At 43.2% G+C, this 13,393-nt stretch overlaps 1 protein-coding gene across 4 annotated transcripts in view; it reads left to right on the forward strand.

Moving 5' to 3' along the window:
* The first annotated feature begins 1,651 nt into the window (after positions 1-1,651).
* The window catches only part of LOC124622496 (muscle LIM protein Mlp84B-like), a 56,518-nt gene continuing 44,776 nt past the window's right edge, over positions 1,652-13,393 (forward strand). For all 4 annotated transcript variants that reach the window (XM_047148213.1, XM_047148210.1, XM_047148212.1 and 1 more), the window contains exon 1: positions 1,652-1,804. The gene's annotated coding sequence lies outside the window, so the exon portion shown is untranslated. The remainder of the gene's footprint in view (positions 1,805-13,393) is intronic.

Consider the following 13,393-nt stretch of genomic DNA (forward strand, 5'->3'; position numbering starts at 1 on the left):
TAGCAGCGAGGTTCTGGACTGAAGCGCCTAGAACCGCTCGGCCACAGCGGCCGGCTATGAAACTTCCTGACAGATTAAAACTGTGTGCCAGACCGAGACTCGAACTCAGGACTGATGACCTAGCTGTTTGGTTCCTTCCCCCAAATCAACAAACCAACCAACCATTCAATGGGGTGCCTGAATGTCTGTGAAGAAATGGCAGCTCTTTCCTCCTCAAGAGCCAAAACCAGACACGGTAGTGACGTCGGACGCTAGGGACGGCGTTCTAACTCGTCCCAAAGATATTCCATTGGGTTCAAGTTGGATCTCTGGACAGGTCATTCCATTTCAGGAATGTTACTGTGCACAAACCAACGTCTCACAGATAATGCTTTATGACAAAGTACAATGACATGTTGATACCAACAAACACCACCTCCGTACTGCTCCTGTATTATACGCAGCACATAATGCTGTGAAACCTGTTCGTGTCCATCCGAATTTAGCGTTTTCTTAAGAGCAATAAGGGGACAACATCATAACCACGAGAAAAAACCTTCACACCGTAACACCACCGCCTCCGGACTTCAATACTGGTACTGCACATACTGACATATAGCGTTCTCCAGGCATTTGCCAAACTCCAGTCCTTTCATTGGATTGTCACAAGGGTATAGCGTGATTCATCAGTCCAAATCACATATTTCCTGTCATCTGCTGTACAGTGGTGTCGCACTTTACACCATCTCAAGCGTGCCTTCACATTTTTTATAGAAATTTGTAGCTTATGAGGATCTCCTCGACCATTGTACACAATTCTTCGTAACTCCCTATGCACATTCACCTAGCTGGACTGTTGCCAGCACTTTGGAACTCACGAGTGATTCCTTGGACTAATTTCACGCGATTTTTATAGCCATCGTCCGCAGTTCTCGACGGTCACTGACCGTCAGAACATGAGATCTGTCTCGGTTTAGCTGTGATTTTTGCTTTGCGTTTCCACTTTACAATCACATCGCAAACAGTCAACTTAGGTAGCTATAGAGGGATTGAATTGTCCCTTATGGATCTGTTACTCTTGTGACATCCAGTGACTAGTCCACGTTCGAAGTCACTGAGCTATCCTGACCGACCCATTTCGCTGTTACTGCTTCTGTACTACCAACACAACACTGTCTGCTTAATTTTATACTGGCGGGTCAGTCTCTCGTGATATCTAATGATTAATTTCCCAGCATATACAGAGTGCCGGAATACTTTAGGCCAGAGAGTGTAATAGCGTAAAAATCAGTTACAGTATGCTAGCAAGATTATTTCAGAGCATCTTCATCGCAGCGAAACAGAAAGAGAGAGAGAGAGAGGCAGAGAGAAGGAGACGGGGAAGGAGAGGGATTTGTCACAGGGCCATTCCGCTGCACAGTCGAAGTTCCTGAGTCACAAAGGCGGAGAGTGTCAGAGATGAGAATATGTTCTATAAGCGTGGCGGCCGACAAATGAGCTGCATTTGGGCGTGCCGGTGCAGCGGCCGCACCTGCAGCGCCGTCGCTCTCGCCCTCCAAAATACCGGCGTCAGCGAAGGCGTCGGCGGCGGCGTCCCGGCGTGGTCCGCGCGGAGGCGGTGGCGGCGGCGGCCGAGTCGTCTATTCCTGGCGGCCGGGGGCGCGCCCCACCGCCACCGCCGCCGCCGTGGTGCCGTGTGCAACCGGGGAAAGACTAGGCCGGCCGCGCGCCCTCCGCCTCCATTCGAATACGCGCGGTAGTCCAGTGACTGGAAAGCAGCCCCCTCGCTAGTTTCCGGCCTCGCCTACCAACGAAAGCCGAACAGGTACGTGCGCCCCGGCGCCCTACTAACCAGCCACCAGCCGCGGCGCGCTAGCCGTAGCCGACTGCAGACTCCGGCCGCCGCGACGCCGGCGCCCTTCGCAGGAGTTGCCGCTTTCTCGTGAATCCGACACCGACCGCGAGGACAGCCCTGGTGCTCCGACCGCCCTCGGCTACGCTGCGTCCGCGGCACACCAGTGTCTCGTCTGTTCCTTTTGTTTTTTGGATGAGAATGGAAATCAGCACCTCTAATTCGACGAGCGGCAAAAGTGGTGACGGCGAAATCATTTTTTAATATTGCCGGTTTTTTTAGACACTGCACTGTGGGGTGTGTGGAGGACATCGATGTTTTTTGTGTGTCTCGCTTGTGGGCTGCGAGAGAGGAGTAGCGGTGTGGGGAGACGAGTGACTCTATATACGCAGCAACGTCACAGCTGTTACCAGTCTGTGTTCCACGAATAGTCTGCTCGTTTCGTCCGCTCCTCCCATTGGCCGCCTAGAACTGGATAGCGCTCGAACTCCCCCCCCCCCCCCCCCCCTCGCCCTCTTTTCCCCTCTCCCTGACACTCTACCCAAATCTCGCAAAAAAAGCGCCACCAACTCTCTTTCTTGCCAACCATGGGGTTGGCCTAACTTCCGTAATTATTCCATGCACACAGCTCCTGCTTTTTACATGTCGTCACCCTTGAATAACGTTCTTCATTTGCAGTCAGACTGATGCTAACAAAAAACGTACGGAATACTTAAATTTTCTCAGTGCATTTTCCAGAAGATGTACGGGATAATTCTGTATAGTTCAATGAAATCTTGTCATTTTCAGAATAGCTGAATACGTAGTCCAGAATTACTGGTGCAGCGAACGTCACTTAAGTTATTTTTGAGTAATAGAAAACGGTAGACACACACGCCGGTTGGTATGTGCTTCAAAGAGAGAGCCCTCTAGCTATTTCTACGTGTTAGGTTCTCTACTTACTTGAGCCTTCGCGTAAGACAGCACAAATGCAGAATTGTTACAGAGCTGACTCTGGATGGAAGTCTGAAGTCATAAAGTGAAACAGAATAATACACCGCTAGCAATCTCGACAAGAGAACGAAAGGGAAAAATAAACTTTGTAAGGGAAATATTCAGCAGAGTTTCTAACGTAGTGTCTACGCAGTGTGCAGCCTATGGTCTTTCCATAAACAGTTCTTCCTCTCGTTTTTGTTTCTCGCTGTCAGATTTATCCGTAGAGAAGTCGTGTAGTCTCCTCTCCCTTCACAGCATCACAGAAAGAAATAGCCACCTCATACAGTGATCTAAAGTGTTCTCCACGGTCGTTTCTTCGTGCACCTTGCGAACCGGGTCTGTTTGCAGGGCGGCAGTGTTCGGATGAAGTCCATCCGAACAATCACACATCAAAATTGCCTTTTCCATATTCAACACTTACTGCTACGAATCTACAGGGCAAGATCGGTTCGATTTGGCATTTATTGGTTGCAATATTTTTCGTCTATTACACTTCCTTTCCCTCTAGAATACCCGTTTCTCTCTCACATACACTTCCATTTGTGCTACTGCCTTCCTTCCAAAATTTTATTCAGTATAGAGCAAATGTGCCGTCTGAGGAAAACGTTCACCATGTCACACCTGTTTCTTTGCTCTACTAGACTTCACGATGGCATACCTTAGCTATCTGAAGACATCGCTCTTATATTCGCAAAACACTGGACACTTCACGAAGGGAATAACATTTACCGATAAAGGTAGTGCAGTGTTTAGACAACACAAGCTTTCAGGGGAGCGGAGTCCAAATTCCCCTCTGACCATCATTATCCAGGCTTGCCATGGTTTCCTTATATCAGTTCACATGAATACCTATTCAACTCCTTCTCTAAGCCGTTGCAGATATCTTTACCCATCTCTACCCATTACCAACTAACTTTCCATCTCTACTGTCCTCAATTTTGACAGAAACTTAACACAGCATATTCCTTCTGAAACAACAGCCCCGCCAGAAGTATAACTAGAGTAGTTTAGTTTCTGGAGACCGATTATTAAAGCTCCATAAGAGTGAACAGCAATCTCAGCCTCGAAAATACTAACTTCGATTATGACTAATTTGCGGCAGAGGTAGACCGCAGATTCAACATTATACTTATTTTCAGTAAGAGTCTACCGATAACCTGTAATAACTTTCACTTTTCTTTTAATAAAGACTTAGCAACACCTTAACAAGTGCAGGGCAGCCAATAATAGTAACTACTGGATTCGTTTCGACTTGTGAAGAATCTTGTGAACGCCTCCATCAGTAATTTGTTATTCAATGGGAACATACTACGTGGAAGTTACTTCTAACTCTGACGGGACAGTGGCAATATTTATCTTTGAAGACTTGCTGCACTGCTACAGCAAAGTGGATTGTTGTCACGAATGGAAATGTAAATTTCTTTTTACAACGTAGAATTTTCACGGAGAGTTCCCTAGGACACGCTGCTTCTGTAGCGCAGTGTTGCCTAACCTCCAGCATTCGTATCACATAACCGAAAGCCTTACACCGGGAGCATTGCTGAAACTCTGTAACAGCTAGTCAGCCGGTAATACACGACGTACAGAATACAAGGCACTTAGATGGCTCGGGAGGAGGTGGTAATGTATGATGTATTGAGTACGTTGCGGTAAAATGACAATGCCACGCCGAATATAACTACACACACACTTTTTTAAACACTTTCGTAAGCAACTTCTAAATGTAAAATATTTATGAGTCGGAGGGAAATTCTGGGAATGAAATGTGCGTTGCATCATAGGTGTACAATAATAACACCTACGCGAGAAAGCAAGAGGAAGTACAGACACGTCGGGCAATAAGAAACAGTGTCCTATTTACGATCTCGGTTGTGGTTATCTACCAAGTCGTGGAAAAACAAAGACATTACATCTCATTGTTTCTGCTGCCAGTTTATGTATTAAACTGAATATTTTTGTCTTATTCCGCATAGTTAAAAGAGATCGCTGTGACCTGCTGATATTCGTACTCAAAAAGTTTATATTACAATTCATTAATCATTATAATATACTGCAATCAAAGATGACTCTTCCCGGTACGAAATACTCATCGGGAAACGCGACTTGAGGAATAATTGAATGTCTCAGCTGCCTATTACTGGCTAGTCCTCTTGCTCCTTGAATCCAGGATAAAACGACTTTCAAATTTGCATTTGAAGAGGGTATCACTCCAAAATCATCAGAGATGAATTTCGGTAAGTTTAAACAAGAGTGGAAATCGGTTATGGCATGACATCCTTTCACGTAGTGGTAATCATGAGATGATGAAACTATTTTACCAGAGGTGTTACGTCGTTTGTGACAAGAGAGCGGCAATTATCTCAAAGAAAAAGTGAAGAAGTCCAGTACTTGGCAAGGGAAGAGTCGGTCGTGATTATCTAGTGGTGCAACTCGGGATAAATATAGCTCGCAGAATTTATCACGTAAAAAACATCGTGCCTAGTGAACAACAGCTGTAAGCGAATATGAGTCAAAGCCTTGGCTACAGCACTCTGCGAGACTTGGCTCGCGAAGAAAAAACGTCACAATGTACACAATAATGATTGCAAAAATCAGGTCCTCGTGTAAGTTCTTACTAGCGTCTACAAGTATATCAACAACCATCTATGTAATGAATAGCGGAAAGCACCCTGTATCTTTATTCGTTGCTTCCAGGCCCCTAGCATCGCTCGGTCCTCTTCAGCCCGAGTACGCAGCAGCATCCGAAAATGACGATATGCCACCGTAAACCTCTTTTCTAAATTTACACAACGACGCTTCGCGAAGTGAGCGTCGTTTTCCTTCCAGAGATTCCCATTTCGGGTCCCTGAGCACTTCTGCAATATATCCATCACGTTCCTCAGCTTATTCGATCAGATCATTAAATACTAAGTGAGTGAAACAGCGAAGAAGTTAAGACAACGAATTAAGAGCGTACCCAGGATCTTAGCAGTGGGGAGCGGGATACATAGTACACATGGTCCGGAAAATATTTCATATACCTTGAGTACATCCAAATTACATCATCCACCGTGGGAGCTGAAGAGGTAAGTTGGATTGCCTACCTTAAAGTAAATGAAATATTTTCTGGGCCAGGTTTACTTTACCCACCCTCTACCTACAACGTACTTAAACGGGAGGTGGAGTTTGCATGAGATTTCAATATATTATTTTGCCGTCAGGCACCGAACTATCACGTACACGTGAATACTTTCCATTTCCATCTTTTAGTAGGTTTTGTGCAATCGCTGGTAACACGAGGAAAAAATTGCGAATTGGAAGTATAATGTTACTGTATCCTTTTAGAACTCCTTTTCAGTCAGAAGGATAATAGCTGCGAACGGCGAAATAATTTTGAAATTTCTTGACAAATGGCGCCATGTCCATTTGCTGTTCTTCGGAATCTATCACAAGTTTGGCGTTCTTCAAACAGGTATTGATTCATATGTCTATCCATGTGGTGTAGCAGGACGAAACTTTCTCTAGCGCATTTTTTTTTTTTTTTTTTGTTCGAGGGAAAAAGGGGGCAATTGCCCACCCCTCCTCGTCGTTGGGCACGCACTGAACCCATATGTGGGAGCAACTAGGTCCTCAGCATGGTCCGGTCGGGGTAAACTTGTGTTCCCGTGCTTTCCTTGTCATTGCAGCCAGACGCTTTCCGCACCCGCACTTTCCACCCTCATCCACTCCTTCTTTTCTCCTGTCCCTACCATAATCGAGTTAATGCCCCGTCTCTAATGACCTCGCCGTCGACTGCACATCAAGCTGTAACCTTCCTTCCTCCTTCTAACAGATAGCACGAAAATCTTTGTCGGTGTGATGTGTTTTCCAAAATTTTCCTGCAAAGGAAACTCTTCTTTTAGCTCTTTCTACAACCAGTTTTAGTACCTGGTTGCACATCACATTCAATAGTATCAAAACACCCAGATGTATGATTCGTATGTCAGAGTTCCTACTTGGAACTTTCATCCTCTAATTTATAGGGTGCCCAAAATAGACTCGTACAGAAAATATTTCATGCACCTTATGACAGGGTCCGCTTTCGTAACTGAGTAGGCAACGTGGTTGACAGCCATGCAGGGGACCATGGTTCGATTTCCGGTATGGTCAGAGATTTTTCTTTCGTGGGAGGACTGGTACAGGATGCATTCAGCCTCATGATGCCATCTGAGAAGCTGCTCGACCGATTAGCAGCGGTTACAGCGTCAAGAAGCCCGACAGCAACCGGGAGATCGATGTGGTGACGACATTCCCCTCCATGTCGGATTCAATGACGCCATTGGCATCGGATGACACAACGGTCGGTCGGTTTCGAATGGCCCGTCTAGGGCCAGAATTTGGAACGTTACCTTACCATACCTTAAGATAGGCAACCCAAGTTACTTCATCTGCACACGGGGCGGATGATGTAAAATGGGTTGCCTATCGTACAGAGCACGAAATACATTATGTGTCAGGTTTACTTTGCCCACCTTGTACTTGCAATATATTTCTATTTACTGAATGTAAGACATACCACCATTAACGCATTTATAAATGCAGCCAGGTGGAAATTTAGCGGGTTTTTGCAATCAATGTGAAAACCAACTTTTAATGTCAGAATGTTCTACAGTGACTCCGTCCGCCAAATATACAGTATTCTGTACATGGTGCGAGAGACTGAAAAAGACGGGAGTGAAATGATTGAAAGTTGGACACCCTTAGCGCTTTGCTTTACAGATGGTGTTGTTTGTGAATTTTCATCAATCGAATCAATTGAGGTGAAATCTAAGGGAAGAAGGTTATAAAAAAATCTGCAAAAAACTAATGATACCCGAATAAGGCACACTTCTCTCACTCTTTTTTTTTTAACTTCATTTTATTACGTGCACATAACTGGACCTAATCAGTGCCCGGAAGTCAGATCCGAAGGTCGTCTCAGTCGTTAGTGTCATAAAGAGTCATAAAACACATAATATTTTGGCGATAAATTGCAGTCAAAACACGGTAAATTAATATAAAAGCATTTGCGTGGATCGTTAGTTTGGAAAGAAAAGATATGGATGTCTGAAAATTTACTTTAATAACAGTATTCACTTATTTCATGTTGAAATTCATTTTTTACCATCGTAGAACCTTAAGATTAAATTGTTAACACTGTAAGATTGTCCTTGAGCGATCTAAAGTCAATATTTTACTAATTTCAGAGCCATACAAGTTACAGAATTCCTAACGGTCTCAACAGATGGGTATCGTTTTATAAAGTAAAACTTTTTTAACAGATGATTCAGCTTTTAATTTTAACGGAGATGTAGTGTAACGTTTCATTTAGACGAGGAAAGCTGACAAGACGCAAATAAACAATTCAAAAGGCAGAGTCACGAACATGAAATAACTGCTTTCGAAGTTTACTCCGCGCCACCTCGCAAGGAACGACGCAAACGTCATTTAAGCTTCCAAATCAACGTCATGCCACTACGCATCGTGTGCCCTATTTGAAGTGTGGAAGCATAAAAAGATCAGTGTATTCTGCAACACGCCATATTAAAAGGGTGCATTAACGTCTCTCTGACCTGTAACGTCTTATAACCTGAAAATTATGACGAGATTTGTCGAAACGTGACAGAATACAGATGAGTTCATAGAATGACGGTTGTGATGGCTATAAGACGCCCTCTCGGACGAATAGCTAAGGAGGGGGGCGGGGGGGGAGGGGGGGGGGGGGTGACAGAAGGAGAGGTGGTCATATTTACTGCAACATGTCAAGAAAGCTTTTTAATGTTGTGCTGTATGTGTGAAACATTTCTGTCGCCATACACGGCAGTTGGTGTTTTGTAGCAATAAATGAAGAGTTTCCCATAAAATAGTGTTTACAATTGTGTTGTGTGTTTCAACAGGAACCTAAGGAATGTTCTATATGAAATAGGTAATAAAAGCAGGAACTTACGGAATATTCTACATGAAATAGGTAATACTGAGATACTAGTACCACCGCTGGGGAAAAAACTACCAGTTGCCATAATTTTAAAAAATGAAATATCTGGAGATGACGGTGTGCGGCGGAAAACTGCCAAGTGCTCTTTAGATTAACTTATTTCGGCCTTTACACTAAATACCTCCACGGCCAATAGGAAACGTAAACGACGTCTTAAATAAATCTGTTTTTTAAATAACTAATGCACTATCGCACTGCGACGCGATGACATGGTCTGGCAATTGTCTATGATCGAAAACGGGAAAGACAATTAGGATTTAACGCCCGGTCACCTTAATCTATTTTGGGCGACTACTAAAAACCTAAATCATAAGTCGTCGGAAGCGGTTGTGTTTGCCGATGATTCTGTAGTCTACAGGAAAGCAGTATCACACGAAAATTGTGAACAAATCAATGAGGATCTGTAGAAAATAAATGCGTGGTGTAGCCTAATGGCTGGTGGTTATCTCTGAATATTAGTAAGTGTAACCTACTGCGTATAACAAGGCGAAAATCCCCATTAATGTATGAGTACAAAATAAATGATCAGTCTTTGGAAGCGGTAACATCAGTCAAGTATCTGGGTGTGGCTATTCGAAATGTCTCAAATGAAAGTAACGGTAAGGCGAACTATAGATTGCGGTTTATTGGTAGAATCCTGAAGCGATGCAGTCCTTCAACAAAGGAAATAGCTTACAATACGTTAGTTCGTCCAGTCTTGGAGCACTGTTCGTCTGTGTGGGACCCTTACCAGTTGGGTCTGGTTCAAGAGATTGAGAAGGTCCAAAGAAGAGCGGCAAGATTCGTGACTGGTGCATTTAGCCATCGCTGGAGCGTTACAAATCTCATAGAACGTTTGAAGTGGGACACACTTGCAGATAGGCGACGCGCTTTAGGAAGGGGCTGCTCACTACATTCTGAAATCCGATCTTGGCCGAGGATGTAGAGCATATATTATTACCACCAACTTTTAACTGGCGTTCTACGGATCGGAGCGTGGAATGTCAGATCCCTTAATCGAACAGGTTGGTTAGAAAATTTAAAAAGGGAAATGGATAGGTTAAAGTTAGATATAGTGGGAATTTGTGAAGTTCGGTGGCAGGAGGAACAAGACTTTTGGTCAGGTGAATACAGGGTTATAAATACAAAATCAAATAGAGGTAATGCAGGAGTAGGTTTATTAATGAATAAAAAATAGGCGTGCGGGTAAGCTACTACAAACAGCATAGTGAACGCATTATTGTGGCCAAGATAGACACGTAGCCCACGCCTACTACAGTAGTACAAGTTTATATGCCAACTAGCTCTGCAGATGATGAAGAAATTGATAAAATGTATGATGAGATAAAAGAAATTATTCAGACAGTGAAGGGAGACGAAAATTTAATAGTTATGGGTGACTGGAATGCGAGTGTAGGAAAAGGGGGAGGAGGAAACATAGTAGGTGAATATGGATTGAGGGTAAGAAATGAAAGAGGAAGCCGTCTGGTAGAATTTTGCACAGAGCATAACTTAATCATAGCTAACATTTGGTTCAAGAATCATAAAAGAGGGTTGTATACATGGAAGAATCCCGGAGATACTAAAAGGTATCAAAGAGATTATATAATGCTAAGACAGAGATTTAGGAACAAGGTTTTAAATTGTAAGACATTTCCAGGGGCAGATGTGGACTCTGACCACAATCTATTGGTTATGAACTGCAGATCAAAATTGAAGAAACTGCAAAAAGGTGGGAATTTAAGGAGATGGGACCTGGATAAACTGAAAGAACCAGAGGTTGTACAGCGTTTCAGGGAGTGCATAAGAGAACAATTGACAGGAATGGGATAAAGAAGTACAGTAGAAGAATAATGGGTAGCTCTGAGGGATGAAGTAGTGAAGGCAGCAGAGAATCAAGTAGGTAAAAAGACGAGGGCTAGTAGAAATCCTTGGGTAACAGAAGAAATATTGAATTTTATTGATGAAAGGAGAAAATATAAAAATGCAGTAAATGAAGCAGGCAAAAAGGAATACAACCGGTTGTGAATGCTCAAAAATGCAGATTTAGCGGGCCAACCACTACGGCCACCTCGCTGTTATTTGTGCAGTTTGCAGTTATAAAGAAGGTGAGTGCCAGCTAAGAGGGATCACGTTGCTAGACTGCGCCAGAATGCTAGGAATACTACATGTTAGTCTTAACGACTGAAGCATGCAGTATTTTATAACTGAGGTGCGTTCATTCGAAACAGTCGAGTAATCAATCACTGTGTGTTCCATGCTTCAACCCTATAAATGACATAACACTGCCGTCGACTACTGCGTTAAGTTTGTCAACCCTGAAGTATTCTTCGGGTTTTACGTGAAGTGTGCATACTTCCCTCTCAGCGAGAAGAATTTCCTTTTGCTCGTCTTTATGGTTGTTAAATATAAACATGATGTTCTCCGACAGATACAGATCCCCTTACCTCGTAAAGATTTACGCTACCTGCACGTGTTCATAGGGGACAGCGTCAACAAAACTAAATCACCCGTCAAATCGAAGTCAGAGCTTCACTAACACATCTCCTATACAAGAGAGCCTTCTTCCAATCTGAGAAGCACAGTTATGAAGAATTTACTTCGCCCTAAAATCCCAAAAGACAACAAAATATTTCTAGAGCCACAAAAATTTTAGCACTAACGGGGCATCGAAACCGGACACTGTCCCAACACAACCGTGGACGACACGCGGTGTCGTATACTTTAAAAATAAATGCTGCTGCAACTTAATGAATTTGAGAGAATTTTTAATACCTGTGACTGTCCTCCAGCTGGTTCCAGTTGCGTAATCTGTGGTTCATAACTGAAATTTAATGGAACCTTCAGCCTCAATCTTGGTTCTAAAACCGTGATTTATTGTGTGTTGGAGGTACATTCTCTGAACTTACGACCAACCAGTATAACGACATGCAGTTGAAAACGCTCTCCAAGCCACAGAGTGTCTTGAAATTTTCACATGTTATTTAATCATCAAAGCAATGTAGCTATCCACTTGAAGCATTTCAGCACTTGTTAAAGGTAAATTTACCACACTGTTACTGAGCGCTGAAAGAACAATAGGATACCTGCTGATGTCGAATACCTTTGACAATAGCGCTCTTAGTCAAGGCGTTTCTTAAACATTTATGACGGTAACCACGTTGACAATGCCTTGTGAGTTTTATACCACAATTTCTTACGGCAACGCAGTTTCTACCCATTTGTCTCAAACGAAAATAGGAAAATGAGGTTCGCCATGAATGGAAAATTACACAAAGTTTTAGACAGTGTTCAATACAAATTGTATTACGAGTGATTAAAAATTAGTCCTAACTACAGGCTAAATGAATTCTCTGTTAGATTTAGAAATTATGGCTGGAATTCCACTCAGCTTCTCGGAGAAAATCTTATCACCAGCAATTAATAGTGTATTATGCTAATATTTTAGTTATGGAAACGAGAAGTGATCGAAACAATTGTAAACTGAATACGATTTAGAAAAAACACGCGTAGATCAATGAACCCAAGAGCAGATACGGGATGTCTACATACGGCAACATAAAAAAGAGATGGCGAAAAAATTTGCCTTTGATTGCTGAGCTGGTATTAATGATGATTGATTTTGGATCTATTCTAGGCATGCATAAAAAAAGCCGTCACCGCAACTAACAGTTCTTAACAGTTCTACAAAAATAAACTAGCGCAATCTGTTTGGAAAAATGTGCCTTGCGTGAACGTCTCAATGAAGGACCACGCCCACTTGGTCGGCCTATTTATATGGGTCGCTTGGCCGTCTCGCACAATATCGTGGAAAGCGCTGTAACCTTACCTGCGGCGCGCCAAATTTGGACCGCGCCGATGGGTGGGGAACAGCCTGAGAACAGTGGTGGGGGGCCAGCCTGGCCCGTGGCCATCGCTTGCGTAACTCTGAAGCTCAGTTTCAAGTTTCCAGCTGGCCATCTCGCGTTCCAATGTGTCCTTGCGACCAAATGGTTTCTCATCGTCCGAAGAATCGTGCTGTAATGGTTCACTGTAACAAAGCTTTCAAAAAGAAAAAAAAAAATTTCCCTCCATCCACTGATCGAGCTGTCATGACACAGTAATATCGCATGGAAAAGGGAAAAAAAGAATAATGTTCACTGCACATATTATGTATTGTACTTAACAAAAAAATTTCTGAATTTCATTGTTTTCACCTACGCAGTCTTTACGTAGCATCTAGGTTATAAATAAACTTAACCCGCTATACCCCATTCTAGCATACACTTCACACCCTGTGCTTACTACGCAACACTTGTTTACGTTTCTGCGTGTTCTCAGTGGGTGGCAGCATCGACTCAAATAAAGTAAAAAAGAAAGATAATTTATCGATAAATCGCCAAACTGGGTATGATACAACCGGCCTTTGGCTGAAATCAGTTGATTTGGTTGCGATAACGAACACATCCAGTGTAGCCCGAGGCCTGGATTAAGCTGAAAGGTGGTAATTTGCTTGAGAGTTGGCAAAACAAACGAAGGTTGTGTCGGCAGCTGTGCTTGTGGCGTTGCCTTTGTTTACTTTCTATATTTAATAAAACAATTTCTGCAGAACACACTTGTACCGTACTCATTTTAGT

Source organism: Schistocerca americana, chromosome 7, assembly GCF_021461395.2.
Source record: "Schistocerca americana isolate TAMUIC-IGC-003095 chromosome 7, iqSchAmer2.1, whole genome shotgun sequence".
Lineage (NCBI taxonomy): Eukaryota > Metazoa > Arthropoda > Insecta > Orthoptera > Acrididae > Schistocerca > Schistocerca americana.